The sequence below is a fragment of the Acomys russatus genome, chromosome 1, assembly GCF_903995435.1.
Source record: "Acomys russatus chromosome 1, mAcoRus1.1, whole genome shotgun sequence".
Lineage (NCBI taxonomy): Eukaryota > Metazoa > Chordata > Mammalia > Rodentia > Muridae > Acomys > Acomys russatus.
Window position 1 is genome coordinate 88,100,182 of NC_067137.1, and position 15,771 is coordinate 88,115,952.

The 15,771-nt window shown below is 40.4% G+C and overlaps 1 pseudogene; it reads left to right on the forward strand.

The window, feature by feature from the left end:
- Positions 1–1,128: 1,128 nt before the first annotated feature.
- Positions 1,129–1,252, forward strand: LOC127197540 (uncharacterized; annotated as a pseudogene).
- The last annotated feature ends 14,519 nt before the right edge of the window (positions 1,253–15,771 follow it).

Here is a 15,771-nt window from a genome sequence, read left to right on the forward strand (position 1 = left end):
GTTACAAAGATTTTAGTAACTAAGCTGTAACAACAATTGGTACAGTCATGTTTTGGCTTGAATATCAAATGTCTAACATAGGCTCATGTCTTGACTGCTTCATTCTGAACTGTTTGCATTATTTTGGGAGATCATGGAAACAGGATGTAGGACTTAGCTGAAAGAAGGGTCAATGGGTGTGGGTCCTTGATGGTATCTTGTCTGCACCCTGCCCTATTCCCTTCCTCCATTTCTGCTTTCTGTCTGTGACTAGGTGAGTAGTATCTGCCATGTGCCCCCAATACAATGATGACCTGTCTCACCATTGACCCAGAATCAACAGAGCCAAGGATTATAGACTAAAATCTCTGACATCATTAGCCAAAATAAATCTTTCTTCAACTTCTTATATAAGGTATTTTGGTCACAGTGATAAAATGTGCAGCTAATATATAAAATTGGTGTCAGATAAGTGAGGTCAGATAACCCTCACCATGTGGTTATTTTGAATATTTAAGCATTTGGAAACATTTAAAAGTGCAGGCTACAGAAACTCTATAATGTTGTAATCAGAACTCAATGTACAACTGTGGCAGACACTCCTATTACCAGAGGTTGAAAGAAATGCATACAGTTAAGTTCTGGTTGGAAATGAAGGTTCCAGGAGGAAATAAAGGCTCTGTTTTGAATTAGACTATAATTTATTATATTAAACTCTAGCAAATAATTTATATTTTGCCTGTGTCCTGAGACTTTCAGGAAGGCTGAATTTAAAAACAAGGGACTAATTAATTTGGTGAAGTAAACTTAAAGATGGCATAGGATTCAGGTAATGATATTTTTTCTTTAGAAATTTAAATTTTTTACTAAAAATTTTAGACAATATATCATTATATTCTTTCCCTGCCTCTTTTTTTTATAATTTTATTAATTTATTCATATTACATCTCGATTGTTAGCCCTTCCCCTGTTTCCTCCCATTCTTTCGTCCCTCCCATTTCTCTCCTTCTCCCCTCCCCTATGTCTGTGACTGCCTCTTTATCTAGCCAAGTTCATGTTCTTTCTCTCTCAAAAACAAAATTAAATCTTTTTAAAAAGCAACTTGAAAAAAAAAAAAAACAAAAGAAGACATCAAAACATCAAAACAACCCTGCCCCTGCAGGCATGGTTGCTGTGTCACACGGGTGTCAGTACGCGGCAGTGAGGAGAGATGCTATGTCTATGCTCAGTATTCTGACCTGAGTGTTCTTAGCGATTACCAACAACTAACAACATTCCCTGAAAAAGGTGAGCCTGAGACAACCAGCAGTCCTGACACCACACAGGCACCCAATGGCTCCCAGGACCAGAAGCAAGCTGAAGACTAGAAGAACCCCACCTGGGGCCGAGACAGGAGATCCTTGCATAGGGTCACTTGGGTGGGTCAAAGAAGACCAAGCCTGAGATGACCACCAGACTGGCACCATGAGTCCTAGACAGGGAGCTAGCCTGAGATGACAACCAGCTGAACACTGAGAAGGCCTGAAGGAGAAGACCATAGCTGTATAACCCTACCCGGTGACATAATGCACAAGTGGGGCACAGCACTCCTGAGACCACTCCTGAGATGGCTCTAGACACTTAGAGAGCCTGGGTGCCACTAAGAGGAGCAAGTAAGTGGTGGAGAAATAGAAGAGAAAGAGAAAGAGAAGGATGTGGGCACAATGAAGAGAGACAGAACTAGAGACCTCAGAGTAGTGAGGAACTGCCTGATGAGAGTAACCAGTGATGCCACCTGAGACCATGGGGGGTTCCTGGCTGGCCTGTGCTGCAACCAGACACTCGCAGCAGCCAGGGTATGTTACCACCAAAGGCCAAGCAGATGTCACTGGTCTGGGCTGCCATCCAGAGGCATGATGATGTCTGAAGGCTGTGTAGAACTGGCCCACCCCTCACCTGGGCATCATGAGAGAGTTGGCCCTGGAGGCATGAGAGCAAGAGAGCTGACCCCACTCTGCAGCACTCAGAAAATCAGGCCACACGTTGCTGGAGTTGTGTGGGAGCCAGCTCCCAAGGATACCCTGCAGTGGCATGAACAAAGGACAGATACCCTCATCCCCTCTCACCTGTCACAACCTGTGGCAGGCAGGAAACCTGACCCTGGGGTCATGAGAGTTGGGGAGCTGTCCTTGCCCCTCACTGGCTCCAGCACAGAATGAGCCCTGGGTAGCACAGCAGAGCGAACCCTGGTAGTGGAGCTTGGGCAAGCCAGTCCCTAAAGTGTGAGTGTGGGAAAGCTGTCCCTGCCACTTATCTGCTGTGTGATGGCACAGACAAGGGAGAGATGACTGTGTCTCTAGCCCCTTGCCACCTGTAGCAGGCAGGAAAGCTTCCCTGCCCCTCACCTGCTACAGCACTCGGGAGAGTGGGCCCTGCACCTCAACTGGGCAGCACAGTATAGCTGGCGCTGGATGTGGGGTTTGCAAGTGAGCTGGCTCTAAGGGAGTGAGTGCAGAAGAGCCCTGGCCCTGCCTCTTGTCTGCTGGGTGGTGGTGTAGATAAGAGATAGATGCTCTTCTCCACTTCCTCTTCCCTTGTCCTTTTTGGCAGGGAGGATGAAAGAACTGGCCATGTTTTTCACCAGCTGCAACACTCGGGAGAGTAGGCCCTGTACTTCAACTGGGCAGCAAGGAAGAGCTGGCTGGTTGCAGAAGTTGCTGGTGAGCCATCCTCAAGGGAATGAGAATGGGGGAGCTGGCAGGATGACCAGCTCAAATATCTCTCAGGCCCAGTTCCAGGGCTTTGAATTGGATTACCCCAACATCTACCCCACCTATGAACTGCTGGAGTGCATGAAGGGCCTGGCTCTGCAGACCCAAAACTACAGGATCTCCATGACACAGGGAAACAACAGGATACTGAGTGCTGTTCCAGTATTGATAGAGTAGCAGAAACCAGAAGCCTTGTACCAGACCAAGGAGTCATTGCAATGAACATATTCAAGCAAAGAAGTGTGGTCAAAAAGGTATACTGTGCGACACACTGACACATTACAGCTTTCAGAATGAGAGTTTTTTTCTTCTCTCTTGAGGAGAAGTTTGCAAGGGTGGAGGGCCAGAGAGAGGGAGATGAGTGGGATTATGGGGTATGATGTGAAATCCACAAAGAACCAACAAAAAGTTTGAAAAAAGACAAAACACACACACACACACACACACACACACACACACACACACACACACACACACAACCTCATGGAGTCTATTTTATGTTGGCCAAGTACTTCTGAGTGCAGGGCCTGCCCTGGAATGTGTTTGATATACCTAGTAACACCCCACTGGAGAGAACTGATTTCCTTTTCCCAGAACGCATCAATAGCAAACAGCTCCTTGAATAGAAGCAGGAGTTTGTGCCCACCTCCCTTTTCCAGTTCTAGGATATTGTCTAGTTTGTGCAGGTTTTGTGTGTGCTGTCACAGTCTCTGTGCGTTCATATACGCAGCACTTATTTGGTGTCTGGAAGATGGTCTTTCCGTGGCACCTTGTTCTTACAATCTTTCTGCTTCCTCTTCTGCACAGATACTTAACCTTAATGAGCAAGGTTTGATGAAAACATCCCATTTAGGACCGAGTGTTCCAAAGTATCTTACTCTCCGCAGGTTATCCAGTTGTGGATCTCTGTTAATTACTATCTTTTGCAAGAAGAAGTTTCTCCAACGAGGCTGAGCAATGTGCTAATCTGTGAGTATAGCAATAGGTCATTAGGAGTCATTTTATTGGTGTGTTCCTTTAGCAGATTAATTGTGGTTACTCTTAGTCAGGGTTACACTTGAGAATGGGAGAGAGGGCTAAAAAGAGCAGTACAACTTGAAAACTGAACGCTGTGAAGGAATGAGTTGAAAGTTACAGGCCAAGAGGGTGAGACCATTAAAGAAACTAATGCCATTAAAAACAAAATATAAATTACTTTGCATGGAACAATAGAAAAGTTGACATTAAATCACATTATGAACTGTTCAGACCCAACTCATTGTGGGACCAAGAGCACTAAGATTTTACCCCGTATAAAAGACTCTGTTTTGAAAAGACAGTTCCAGGGTGTCCTAAACACACAGTGCCCCCTAAGGAAGTCTTTCCCCAAGTTCAGTCACCCGGACATTCAGAGACCAACAGCTGTAGGCTATGGTGGGTGAGTGCTGGCTACTGCTCAAGCTGGTGGCAGACCCTGACCTCTCCATAGAGTGTTGATTTTGCCCGCAGGCATGTGGAGTGCAAGGGTTTCAGGGTCGTGAAGACTTTTTAAAAAGTTAAGGGTGAAGTCTAAGTTATAAGGGCCCCCAGTATGCTGGAGATACCAGTACCAGGAATGCCTGCTTAAGGTAGCAGAGCCAGCCATGAAAAGATGCCACCCAGGCTGCAGATGACAAGACCATGGCGAGGGGGCATTCAAAAATATTAAGGCACACATCATGCCAGCACATGCCTTAGCTGCTGGGCATGGCTTACTGAACCTCATTCTTGTTTTTATCTGATCCTTCCTTGTTCCTGTTCTAATATTTCAGAGTGGGAATATTTACTCTGTGTTACTGTGTACTGCAAGTCTATAGTTTGTTTTTCATTATTACATCCTATAGCCAAGAGTTAACTTAAGTCTTAGACTTTGAACTTGGTTTTTTGAGGAAGGTTGTTGAGATTTTTGAGACTCTTAGAGATGGCCTAGGTCCATTTCGTGTTATGGGATGGAAATGAGCCTTCAAGAGTCAGAAGTAGAATGGTTTAGTTTAATTATAAAATTATTCCCCATTCTTGGATTGAACACTTGGAGCCAGATGGCTGTACTACTTGGACATGAATTTTAGGAGATGAGGCTCAGCCAGAAGTAGATAGCTGGAGTAGGTTCTTTATGATATTTTGTCTTGGGCATATCCATTCCCTTACAAGTCATTTGGCCAGTCTGTCTGTCTATGTCCGTCCGTCTGTCTGTCTGTCTGTCTGTCTGTCTGTCTGTCTCTCTCTCTCTCTCTCTCTCTCTCTCTCTCTCTCCCCATCCCTCTCTTTCCCCTCCCCCTTGCATCTGTCATAAAGCAAACAGTACTCCTTTCACATATTCCCCTGTCATGCTTTCCAGTATATGAGCAGAATCAAATTATCATGGGCATAACCCTCTAAACTTTGAGCTGAAATAAATCATTCTGTCAAGTTTTTATCACAGTGATACAAATGTATCTAACACAGCATCTTATAATTGACATCAATCAATTTATAAAGTTACCTGCATATGAGCAATGGCAAATAGTAAAATTCTTTAGTCTATAGCCAAAATTTCTACCACCAAAATGAAATGTGGCATTGGTAGAGAATTAAAACTCTTCAAAATAAGAAATTTTAGAAAGCTATCATGCGTTCCATAAGTTTTTGTTCTGGTACAGTCTTGACTTGTCTGTTTCAACAGTCCAGTGTGCTGGATTCAAGGCAGCAATGTGTAGGTGTTAAAAATGTGAAGAGCCCTAAGCTCTTCCATATACTACCTGTGGGTCCTTGGGAATGTTGTTTAGTTTTTCTTATCCCCATTACTTCTTGTAGTTAAGGTTGCATTAACGTAAGATGAAACATAGAAAATGCTTAGACTGCTACTTGATACATAATAAATATGCAGAACAGAACGTGCTACTAATTTTCAGGTTTTTCCTATGCCACATCTCTTTCTTTGGCATATCGGTTTGAAGCATCGGGGTCTTTGACATGGTTATGTTCATGTGAACAATGTATATTCACTCAGGGCCTATCTGCTCTGCACAGTCTGCTCTCTGCTTCTCACTACATTAGTATCGCTGCTCTTGAGATCCATGTGTTTCCTCCAACCAATCATTCAACAGTCCCATTATCAAGCAGCAACTTCCATTATAAAGGAATTATTACAGATTGAGATCAGATTTAGCTGGGGTTATTTTAATAATAACCGTGAATAAATGAATAAAGAAAAACTTGGTGTCCAGCAACAGAAGAACGGTTGGCCAATTTGTGGAATATCACATGTATAACACAATTTTTTGGAAACTTTAAAAATAGGTTCTATAAAAAGTATGGAGAGAAGAAGTTCTTTTTTCTAATTTTAAAGATTGGGTTTCCAAACAAGATGTGCCATGTGATGTTATTTTTTCATGTACGTCTTAGTGTTCTATTGCTGTGAAGAGACACCATGACCACTGCAACTCTTAAAGGAAAGAATTTAATTGGAGATTGCTTACAGTCTCAGAGGTTTAGCTCATTGTCATCAAGGCAGGGAGCAGACACGGTGCTGGAGAAGTTGTTGGGAGTTTTACAACCAGATCCTCGGACAGCAGGAAGACAGAGAGCTACTGGGCCTGGCTTGGGCTTCTGAAACTTTAACTCTCCCCCTCCTTCACCCCAGCTCCACTCTCAAGTGACACACTTCCTCCAATAAGGTCACATAGCCTAATCCTTTCAAATAGTGTCACTGCCTAAGCAGTCAAAGATATGAGGCTGGGTTTGGTGGTGCATGCCTTTAATCCCAGTTCTTGGGAGGCAGAGGCTGGTGGATAGCTGTGAGTTCAAGGCCAGCCTGGTTTGCAAAGTGAGTCCAGGACAGCCAAGGCTACACAGAGATACCTTGTCTCCAAAAAACCCAAAAGACAGACAGACAAACAAACAAACAAACAACAAAGATATGAGGGCCATTCTTATCCAAACCACCACAAGGATAAGTAAATATAAGCATAGGCTATACCCACACCATCCACTTGACTTGGATGGCCATACCAGAAGGTATAAATAACTACTTGTAATCCTATAATCTCGGCTTCAGTTCTCCCGTGTTAAGACTGAGAAGAGGAAGTGCAAGCACTGCCAACAAGTGAGAACAGTGTGATGGCTAAATCTTGGGTCTCAACTTGGCTGGGTCTGGGACCAACTAAAAGTCAAGTTATTTGACTTGACCCTCTCAGGCAAGCTCATCTAGTCTGTTGCTAGTGCTGCTGCCTTTCTTCACTGATACCAGGACCAGCTTCTCTGGTCTTCCAACATGGGCTGAAGGCCAGCAGCTCCCAAGAAAACTCCAGCCCACAGCACCAGATTGAGACATCCAGCCTCATGGCCTGAGGAACTCTCAGACTCTTAGTCTCTTGGGTGTGAGTCAGCTATGCTTGGACTAGCCAGACTATATCCTGTAAGGCAATCTAATAAATCCTCCTTTAATTCCACTCATTCTATGAGCTCTGTTCCTCTCTAGAACCCAAATACAAGTTTCAACAGTCTGCAATTCTCTGGTTCTGGCTTACACACACACATACACACACACACACACACACACACACACACACACACACACACACTTAACTTTTGAAGGTTTTTTCCCCCTTTTCCCTGCCCCTGAAGTCTCTCTGGGGGCAGTATCACAGCGTTTGAAGATGAGACTGGTCACTGAAGCCGAGTCTTTATTTCCTGTGTTGGACTTTGTCCACAGTCTCTGATATGGCTCTTGGGCAGTTCAAATGATTATAGTCATTTGGGTATTTTAAATTATTCAAGTAGTGAGTGATCAGTTAATTTCCCTGCCTCTTATCATTATTGGAAATTATTTTAAACAAATTATAGATCCATTTTATTATTGAATTTTTTAACCACAGAAATTGGGAGTGCTTGTTTCAATGTCAGAAATGGAAGAGACTGCTGTGTATTAAGGTAATCAATACTTAAGGCCATTAAGTCTTTTTACAATATATTCAGATGGTCATTCTACAGCCACTGGTAGGAGATTTGTGATTGGCCACAAAAGCCAGTAGTAAATGTGTCAGTTCCGTGTGTTTTAAAGATGGTGCTATAATATTTGTTCTGATTTCTGAGATCACTTTTCCTTTTCTGGCTTTTAGAAGCAAAGAAAGGCCCTTTTAATGAACACTAATGCACATTTTTTCCAAGATTCCATCACTTCAGACTGGAGGTCAGCACTAGCTAAGAATTTATAAACTATGATTGAATCTTATGAAGCCATAAATTTTTAACATATAAAATTAACAATTTCATATGAGTCATTTCAATAGAGAAATCGAAGTGTGTAAATTATTTTTTAATTATTTATAACTTTAAAAAAACCTAGATATTTCTGTTACATGCCATAGCTGGCCTAATTTTCATCTCTGCCTACCAAGAGTTTTATATTGCACTAGTTTAATCCCCTTCTGCTCTAAGACTATGCTATGTGATTTGCCAGAGGAAGTAAACAGGTTGAACAGATAACTAGAAAAAAAATCTCAGAGTGAAAATAATCTTACCACCCATTCAAAAATACTTCTGGACCACAGACTATATATCCTATACCATACTCAGGGCTGAGAAGATGCCAGTGAACAAACTGAAATTATGTCCTGGAGTCTCATTTAGTGCAACATAAATATTCTCATTAGTATGTTTTTGTCTTAGATTTCAGGAAACATTTTTTCTCCCTGTTATTTTTTCCCTGCACTGATAAAATATTATTATTTATTATTTTGTGTACAATCGTAATGCCCAAACCATTACTTGCCACTTCTAAGTCTGTGCTCTCCCTCAGGTACTCCATATATTAACATAGTAAAATAGGCATAAAGTTTCCTTCTTTAAACATTGTGGTTGTATATTTATTATCAAGCATGTAAGGAAAAGATTAAGCATTGTGTACTTAGCACTGTTAGATGATTGGCACTGTCTAAGGATGCCTCAAAAGTTCAAAGCACAGAATTCCACATCCAGATCAGCACATCCTTTAGGAAACTAGCAGCCAGAGCATGGCAGCAAGTTCCAGATGAGTATTTCCCAACATGTTTGATCCTGAAATACTTTATAATGTGGCAATGAAATACCAGCATGAGCTCATGAAACACAATACACATCTGCATTAAAGTGGGCAATAAAAATGTTGCCAAAGAAATCATCACTGTTCTTAGCCATAATCAAATTTTGTTCTGTACTAAAAATATGCACAACAAAGGCTAAAGGTCATGGACAAGTATATACACATCAAAGATTAGAATAAGCTAACAAATTGATTGCTAGTCACTTATCCTTCCAGCAACATACGTATCTTGCTTGGCTCTTAGGGTTGCCTACCACTTAATAAAGACAGACTTTTATATAATAGAAGAAATGTACTTGAATGTTTTTCTTGCAGATGCAATATATGCTTTTTTGAAGAGAATATTGTTCATTCTAGGTTTGTGTTTTTTATTTTTTATTTTGCTGAACCTATAAATAACTTAGGACATATGGCCTTAACCATGTGTGGCATGTCACTTGATTAAAAAAAAAAAAAAAGATTTTATGAACACCGAGACCATCTTCCAATTTATGTGGCTGATCTCACTTGCTTCTTTATCATATTGGGACATTAAACAGAAAGCTAAGTTGGCCAGTTAATTAATTAAGAACAGTTCATTCTTTACATTATATACTCTAAGAGCAAGATAATTAGGGCTTCCTTATTAATCTCACTAATCAGCTCCTTTTTTATATCCCCATAGTACCTAGCATAGCGCCTTGCATAGAGAAGACATTTAGTCAATACCTTTAGAAAAGCAGTGTGGCCTAGTTAGGTACTCCTGGATTAAACTCTGATTTACCACCTGAGCAACCATAAGCAAGTTTGTTAATCTCAGGATTTGTTTATGACGGTGATAACTTGTTCCATAGTTATGATCTTGGAGATTGAACCAGGGCCTTGAGCACGCTTGGCAACCACCTTAGAGTTGCTATAAAGTTGATATAACACCAATAAATATAATGCAGATGGTACAGACACATAACGGGGATTCAATTAATGTTAGAGGCCTTGCCGTGCTTTATATATACTTTTTACCCCAGAGTCAATTCTAAGGGAAAAAATGTTCAGGTGACACCCCCTTTCAGCTTCCTTTTTAATCTGCCCTCCCAAGTTTCTCCCTGTTTCCACCATCTTACACTATATCCCCCCTTCCCCCACCCCCGACTCTTGCTCATCACATTGCTGAAACAGAGCAGAGTGGTCAGACCTTAATTCTTGTTTCATCTTTATCCACCCTCGCTATATATCTTGGTCAAGCTATTTGATTTGGTGTGGGAGAGGGGAGCCCTAGAAAATTTTATTTGGAGATTGGCGAGCACTGTGAGGTCATTTAAAATCTCTTTATATATTGAAATAAATAAATAAAATAAAGAGACCTCAGATCCCCGAGTGTTCAAAATCTTCTCTCATCATTAGAGATTTAATGCTGAGGTAGTTGGTGACCTTTGTGGGCTTCTCCCCCCCCCCCCCGCCCCCTTTCTCATTTTTCTTCAGCTCAGGAGTTCTTTCAGCTCCCCTTTCTGTCTATTCTCCCACCAAATTTCAACTTAACCTGATAAAGTAGGCTTCAGGGAAAACCTACTGCATATTGCCCAAGGCTTCCAGAGGCAATTTTCTGGGCACAAGCAATTAGCTGCCCTAGGCAAAACTGCACAGTAGGCAAAGCTTGCCTCCTCCCGCTCCTGCAGCACTCACCGCCTCTACCTGCAGGCATCGTCATCTGCCTTCTGCCCGCCAGAGCACTCACACCCACCCACGACTGACTTCTACGCAAGCCTCATGTTCTAAACTTTCCCCCTGTCTTTCCCCCATATAATGTTCTATCCCCTTTTGGGGTTAATCTCAGCTAGGTTATACAAGGTGATCCGTTTTAAATTTTTCTGATTGACACCTGGCATTTTAAAGAATATGTTAGCACAAATAGTGAAATATTTATAGGCAATATTTTGTTTTAACTCTTACACCATCAAGAAACCCTCTGCTCATTCGAGATTACCAGATTTTGCTCAGCTAGTTTCCTTTTTTTTTCTCAAAAGAATAGAAGTCATTTCTTACACCCTGACTGAAATACTGCCAATCTCTGTGGTAAATCAATCAATAGCAACAGGGTCACCTTTCCCCTCTAGTACTCTATCAATCTGTGTTTTCTCACTATTACTCCACCTGTCCAAGTCAAGGGTCTTACGATGATGGTTAAAGATGTCTATAGAGCACGAACTACGTTGTATCTGGCCATGCCATTAGGTTCGTAATAAGTAGTAAGGTAGATACGACTCTTACCCAGAAACGGAAGCGGGTGAACACCTAATGAAATGTGTCTATTCACACACTTGTGCTAACCGCACAGACTTGTGCGGCCACTCTTCCTTCTTCAGCATCTCATCCAAGCCATCTTTTCTACAAAGGTCTAAGACTCAACCTTCTGCGTACTTTCTAACTAACCAGTTGTCAGTTGCATTAAAGACAAACACCGGGTATTTATGCCAGAGCTTGCCTGATGCACGTTCCAAGTAGACAAGTTGGCTGCAAATACGGTTCAAAGGAGTGGTCCCATGGTGGATATTTTACAGTTGTGGCACTGAGGAAGAAAGAGATATTTTGAGGCTGGGCTTTTCTGTGCTCCTCAACTGCCCAAGATGGGATGCTGACTCCATTAAATATAAACATGCCCGGTGTCACCTTATACTCCCCAGTGATTCTGGAGTCAGTTTGTATCCTTCTGTCTCCCATACACACATTGTCAAGATTAAGATAAATTTCACGTGCATTACATACACCATCGCGCTACTTTTCTTCCTCCAACATCTAAGGTATTTAGGCCATTTGTACCATGGGCAGGACCCACTTTTCTGTTGTCTTTTCCTTCATCCCAGTGTAATAAGTAATGGCAGAGCACCCCACCCTCACTTTCTTCCCTTGTCACGGCTCAGTGTAATGAGAGTGACAGAAATCACACAAAAAGGCAAGGATCCAGTGGCTTAGACCTCTTTTGTCAGTCTACCATGTAAAACTCCAAGTACTTGCTAACAGAACCTCTATGGACTCTCGGGTGAAAGGAGCTAATATTCCTCTAAACTGCATCTTTTTGCACACAGAATAATGGCAAAAGTCCAGCATAATAATACTGGACATTTCCATAATGCCCTTTTCACAGGCATTCATGGCGTTTTTGTGAAGAGAACATTAAAATGGCCCTTAGAATTAGATGTGAGGAGAAGGAACATTTAGAAGTCAGGATTTATTTATTTTTTTAAAAAGTTCCAAATAAGCCTATCTTTAAAAAAAAAAAAAAAAAAAAAACCAATAACACATCAAAATTAGGGAAAAGTATGAAATTCCTACTAAACAAGCTGCTTCTTTGTGTGTCCAAAAGCTCTCATATGTAAGGAATTGCTAGGTTGGAAAAGACCAGATTGTGCTCAAATAACCAAGAAACAATCACTGAGAATTAGAACTCATTTAATAATTTCCTCAAAACAAATATACATCTGGCTGAACCTACTAGGGATCTTCCGGAGAACACTGTATTTGGAAGGGCAGTTAAGTAGAAAAGGTAGTAGTGGAGACAATGGTATATACAATTAATGAAGTTTGAGTCTGATTTTTTAAGCTAGTAAAAAAAAAAAAAAGAGCCAGTGATATAATAACAGCTCCGGGGATCTAAAGTTTCCTCTAATATGTCTGAGGCATAGGAAACACTGGAGAAAAATAAGTCCATTAATAATTGACAAATGAGATAAAAAGAGCTTTTTAAATGGTTGAGCTACTGAGCTGGGTTTTTTTTTTTTTTTTCTTTTAAAGAATAGATAGTTTAATAAGGAAAACAAAAAGGTGAGGAGGGGATTTTAGGACAGAGAAGGAACAATACTTGTCAGCAGAATGCTGATAAATAGCAAGCAAGGGAATTCAGTCCTTGCAAAAATAAGGATTTTCCAAATCAGCAGGCTTGGGGGATGTGCCTTCCAACTGGTGATGTGAAGGAACTGAGCAATTGATATTCTGGACCACATTTTCTCTTGCTTCTTCATCCATATTATAAACCCCAGCAACTGCTTTTACCTCACCCAGATAACCTGCCTTGTATTCTCACTTCTAACCCTTTCCAACAATCCTGTATACTTTGAACAAATACTAATTTTATTTCACATACAAAGAAAAGAGATGTTTACATCTTTCCTAAGCCTTCTCCTTCACCTTGGGCTCCTCAGCTCTGACTCAGGGTCCCATCTGTCTTTCCTCCCAGATCTCTGTACTTACCTAAAAACATAAAATTAAAATATTTTTCTTTAATATGGTGTTTCCCTATTTTGTTCCTAAATTGAGAACACAGAAGCTAAATTTCCTTGTATTTGAGCAAGCCAATTATGTCTTGATCAAGCTCTTAGAAGGCCAAAACTTTTATGAACAAAAAAATAGTAAGAATTTTAACTAAAAAATAATTAATATATGTGGTTAACTTTCAAGTTTACAAAAGGATGACTATATAAACAAAACTATGTACTCCTCTCCATCCTAAATCACCAGTTCTGCAATCCTGAAGTAGTCACTACTGAATTATTTATACAGCTTTTTGTGTACTTTACAAATATAAATAGGTAAGGCATTCTGATTTCAAACCTTGTTTTAAAAATTTCCCTTCTCAAATTAAAAAAAAAATTTTCCCTTCTCATAACAACACTTTCCCTGGGTCATATGATAGTTCTGGTTTTAATTTTTGAGAGATCCCCAAGCTGACTTCCACAATGACTATATTATATTAATTTCCACCTCCACCAACAGCAAATAAGAGTTCCTTTCTCTCCACATCCTCTCCAATATTTGCTGTCAGATTTATTGATGATGGTCATTCTGACTGGGGTGAGGTAGAATCTCAAAGTCATTTTAACTTGCATTTCCTTGATGGCTAGGGATATTTACCATCTTTAAAATAGTTATTGGCCACTTACATTTCTTCTTTTAAAAACTAGCCCAGTTGTTGGCTGGCAGTTTTATTTCTTTGGTATTTAATTTGTGAAATTCTTTGGAAATACTCCCTTGTCTGAAGTGTAACTAGTAAAGATTTCCTCCCACTTTGTGGAGAAAGTTTATTTTCATATAGCCCTTGGGCATATACACAGAGATGCCACAGCATACTATAGAGACAGTTGTGCCCCATGTTGGTTGCTGCTTTACTCGCTATAGCGCATTGGAATCGATGTAGTTGTCCATCAGGAGATGAATAAGAAAATTCAGTGTGTGTGTGTATGTATATACAATACATATATACATGTATACAAATGTGTGTCTATATGTATATGTACACATATACTGACTAGGATGCTGCTCAGATACAAAAAGTTAAATTTTCAGAAGATGGATATACTTAGAATGTAGGTGAGGTCACACTATCTCAGGAATAAAAGCAACTGCATGTTCTCTCTCATATATGAAATCTATCCAGTAATATGTGTATATATGTGAACAAATGTGCATTCTGGTAGAATATAACATGAAGAAAAGGGAAAAGAAGAGCTAAGGATAAGGTGATGATGAAAGACTGAATGCAGGTAATAGACATGAGTTATGAAAGAAGAAATGAGATGATTTTGTAATTATAATTGTCATGAATTTATCTTGGTTTGATGTAGATAGGGTGCATAGAATACACTCAGTACTGAAACTACAAAGCTTAATGAGAAGCTCCAGGCCTGTTTCAATTTGCATAGACATTCACTGAGTTGTATAGACTTTGAATATAGGCTGTTCTTGGCATATGACATTTTTTATTTATTTGCAAGGATTTATTTTAGGTTTTCGTTTGTTTTTGAGACAGTGTCTATGTAGCCCTGACTGTCTTCGAACATCTTCTGTAGACCAAGCTGACCTTGTCTCACAGAGCTCTGTCTGCCTCTGCCTCCTGTGTGCTAAGATTACAGGCAGACATGCATCACCATGTCCTGCTTGCAAGCTTTTTTGTAATAAAGTATATAAAATTAAAAAACAAACAAACACTTTCTCTTAGGTAATGTTCCATACCAGCACACAGAGGTTCTTGTACTAGCTACTTAATGTATCATTTTGTAATGAATTCTTATAATTAACATAATAAGTTTCCTGTATTGGATATGTTGATTGCTTTGTGACTTTTGACTATTGTGGTGAATTCTATTTGTGGGTTTGTAAAAGAAAAAAGAACAACATTCAGAGCATACTTTTACTCAGCATTAGATTGAAAGGAATATTTTGTGTGAAGACATTTAGAATGCTTGGGATACACTAAGTGTTTTCAGTACATGTTAGGTAAGTAAGTAAATGAATGAAGGAAGGGAATGAATCAGCCAGCAATACTTCAGTTTCCTTCTTGTCTAGACCGTGTCTCCACCCACTGGAATAAAAGTAGAGACTAACTTTTGCTGTTACTGTTTCCTTGAAATGTTTTGTATTTGTTTTTCTTTTTTTCCAGAGAACAGATTGACCCCTAAGGCCTCACCTATGCTAGACTAGGGCTCCACCACGTCCCCAGCACAGAGATCAGTCTTATAGGTCTCCCTTCTGCATTGCTAAATTCCTAGAGCCTGAACAGTGGCTACCCACAGTAAATGCTGAAATAATGTATCTGTAAATGAATAAATGTTATCAGGTATAGTTCTTGCATCTGAGTGCGATTGCAAAACAAAAGAGCCCATTTTAAATGAAAAAAATATATATGTATATAACCTTCTTGTGAGTGACATTACTTTTAACTTGATCTGGAGAAAGTTATAGTTCAAGGCCATGTCCAGACAACCGTATCACTCTGGCTCCTCAGTGGCCTTGCGTGGCCAAGATATCCCTACTTGGAAGGGGCCTGCATTGTTGTCATTTCACAAGATGCCTTGGACATCATCACAGACAGCAACCTTGAGAGTGGCTTTAGTTACATTTAGGCAGAAAGAGTAAGGTATAACACCTACACCGCTCTGCCTGTAAGTCCGAGCTTCAAGGCAATCACTTCGTTGTCCTGCCCAATGCTGAGCCTGT